The sequence below is a fragment of the Lipotes vexillifer genome, unplaced genomic scaffold (genome assembly GCF_000442215.2).
Source record: "Lipotes vexillifer unplaced genomic scaffold, Lipotes_vexillifer_v1.1 scaffold91, whole genome shotgun sequence".
Lineage (NCBI taxonomy): Eukaryota > Metazoa > Chordata > Mammalia > Artiodactyla > Lipotidae > Lipotes > Lipotes vexillifer.
The window spans coordinates 193952-197353 of NW_006777583.1; the positions used below are offsets into that span (position 1 = coordinate 193952).

Genomic DNA, 3402 nt, shown 5'->3' on the forward strand with positions numbered 1-3402 from the left:
CAGTGGAACCTCATCTGTTGTTGTCATTTGGAGCACTACGGTATTAGGAGATGATAGAAAAAGGAGAGGAAATAGAGAGGAGCCACGCAAATCCATTTCTACTTAGACCATTTTGTTACCTGCTAGAGTCTGTTTGGAACTGACACCAGTTAGTTAAGTTCTGTGCCTAAGGAACAGCTTTGGGATGAGAGCCTGGAGCTTAAGCAAATGGATTCACAAGCCACAGAGTCTTAGGCTTAGTCCTTCTTTTCACTCTTCTGATCTAGTTCCACATGTCTGGGAGTGAACTCAGGCTAGATGTTTCAGAGCCACAGTCCCAGGCTGGCACCATTAAGAACCTCAGAGGAGGTGGAGGGATGGGGAGAAAAAAATACCACTATCCAGGGACTTCCCTGGTGGCGCAGTGGTTGGGAGTCCACCTGCCAGTGCAGGGGACACGGGTTCGTGCCCCGGTCCGGGAAGATCCCACATGCCGCCGAGCAACTGGGCCCATGCACCGCAACTGCTGAGCCTGCTCTCTAGAGCCCACAAGCCGCAACTACTGAGCCCATGTGCCACAACTACTGAAGCCCACGTACCTGGATGCTGTGCTCCATCACGAGAGAAGCCTCAGTGGTGAGAGGCGCGCACACCGCAACGAAGGGTAGCCCCCGCTCGCGGCATGTTCACTTTGAGCAAAAGAACAACAGATCCTTCTGCAAGAGAGAGAAAGAAAGAAAAAAAAGCCCTCTTTCTTTAATACAGCAGAAAAGAAGGAACTACCTCAGTGCATGCTCCTACCGGTATAAATAGCAGTATTAGGAGAAAAGCTTGTTTCTCCATGACTGAAAAACATTTAGGACACAGAACCTGGACTCCATCTCTTCTCTATTTCCCTGGTTACTTTAACACTGTGAGCTTTGGACTCCAGGGACAAAGTCTAAAAATACTATAGCCTATTTGTTCAAAAGGTAACAAAGATGGAAGGGCCCTGCTTTTGCCTAAAGGGAAAAAAGGAATATAAAATCTTAATGTTTTCATTTTTGAACTCTAAACCAAAGTCAGACCTTGGAATACTATTTATTTTTCTTTTTAATAGGCAACGTGAAGACGTGGTTACACAAATTCAAATGGCACAACAGGAAATATATTGAAAAGTTATTCTCCCTTCCAGCCCTGCCCACCAGCACTCCAGTTCCCCTTCCCTGAGGCTATCTCTGATGGCAGTTTCTTGTGGATCCTTCCAGAGATGATATTCTCTGCATATCGAAGTGTGTGTGTGTGTGTGTGTGTGTGTGTATGTGTGTGTGTGTGTGTTGATGTATTTATGCATGGGCACCTTCACAGAGCTCTGACTTCCTTCTTTTAGCATGAATAGTTGCTTCCTATTCACACTCTCCTGCTCCTTGCTTTTCTTCACTTAAAAAGATGTTTTGGGCTTCCCTGGTGGCGTGGTGGTTGAGAGTCCGCCTGCCAATGCAGGCGACACGGGTTCGTGCCCCGGTCCAGGAAGATCCCACATGCCACAGAGTGGCTGGGCCTGTGAGCCATGGCCGCTGAGCCTGTGTGTCCGGAGCCTGTGCTCCTCAACAGGAGAGGCCACAACAGTGAGAGGCCCACGTACTGCAAAAAAAAAAAAAAAAAGATTTCTTACTCGGGGAGGGCTGAGCAGTCGGACTGGCTGCTGAGATGAGCGCTTCACTGGGGCAGTCTCTGCATACCATGGGGAGATAGACGCTACTGCCTTTGACTGGGCTTGGTCCTCATAGCTCCAAAAAGAAACAAGATCTCGATAAGCTCTATGAGCTGAAGTCCAAAGCGCATTAGATTATGAACCAGTTTGGCCCCTCAGCCCCAGTCAACCTGTCCAGTTTCTCATCATTAAAACCGGAACCAGCTAGCACCCCTCCACAAGGCTCCATGGCCAATAGCACTACAGTGGTAAAGATCCCAGGCGCTACTGGGATGGTAGAGTGTCTCAGCCCTGAAAACAATCAGGTATTGACCAAGAAGAAGTTACAAGACTTAGTAAGAGAAGTGGATCCTAATGAGCAATTGGATGAAGATGTGGAGGAGATGCTACTGCAGATTGCTGATGATTTTATCGAGAGTGTGGTGACAGCGGCCTACCAGCTTGCTCGGCATCGCAAGTCCAGCACACTGGAGGTGAAAGATGTCCAGCTGCATCTAGAACGCCAGTGGAACATGTGGATCCCAGGGTTTGGCTCTGAAGAAATCCGACCCTACAAAAAAGCTTGCACCACAGAAGCTCACAAACAGAGAATGGCATTGATCTGGAAAACAACCAAGAAATAACACACGGAAAGGTCAGGGAATGGACAACAACGTATTTGGAGATACTTGAGCTGAGACCTCAGCTATCTCATCCTTGGATTTTTTTTTAATGCTTTACAGAGAAGCATATATATATATATATATATAAAACATCTTTATTGGGGTATAATTGCTTTACAGTGTTGTGTTAGTTTCTGCTTTATAGCAAAGCGAATCAGTTATACATATACATATGTTCCCATATCTCTTCCCTCTTGCATCTCGCTCCCTCCACCCTCCCTATTCCACCCCTCCAGGCGGTCGCAAAGCACCGAGCTGATCTCCCTGTGCTATGCGGCTGCTTCCCACTAGCTATCTACCTTATGTTTGGTAGTGTATATATGTCCATGCCTCTCTCTCGCTTTGTCACAGCTCACCCTTCCCCCTCCCTATATCCTCAACACCGTTCTCTGGTAGGTCTGTGTCTTTATTCCTGTCTTACCCCTAGGTTCTTCATGACATTTTTTTTTCTTAAATTCCATATATATGTGTTAGCAAACGGTATTTGTCTCTCTCTTTCTGACTTACTTCACTCTGTATGACAGACTCTAGGTCTATCTACCTCATTACAAATAGCTCAATTTCGTTTCTTTTTATGGCTGAGTAATATTCCATTGTATATATGTGCCACATCTTCTTTATCCATTCATCCGATGATAGACACTTAGGTTGTTTCCATGTCTTGGCTATTGTAAATAGAGCTGCAATGAACATTGTGGTACATGACTCTTTTTGCATTATGGTTTTCTCAGGGTATATGCCCAGTAGTGGGATTGCTGGGTCATATGGTAGTTCTATTTGTATTTTTTTAAGGAACCTGCATACTGTTCTCCATAGTGGCTGTACCAATTCACATTCCCACCAGCAGTGCAAGAGTGTTCCCTTTTCTTCACACCCTCCCCAGCATTTATTGTTTCTAGAATTTTTGATGATGGCCATTCTGACTGGTGTGAGATGATATCTCATTGTAGTTTCGATTTGCATTTATTTAATGATTAATGATGCTGAGCATTCTTTCATGTGTTTGTTGGCAGTCTGTATATCTTCTTTGGAGAAATGTCTATTTAGGTCTTCTGCCCATTTTTGGAT

The 3402-nt window shown here is 45.4% G+C and overlaps 1 pseudogene; it reads left to right on the forward strand.

The window, feature by feature from the left end:
• Window positions 1-1809: 1809 nt before the first annotated feature.
• On the forward strand, window positions 1810-2295 carry LOC103080006 (transcription initiation factor TFIID subunit 12 pseudogene; annotated as a pseudogene).
• Window positions 2296-3402: the final 1107 nt, after the last annotated feature.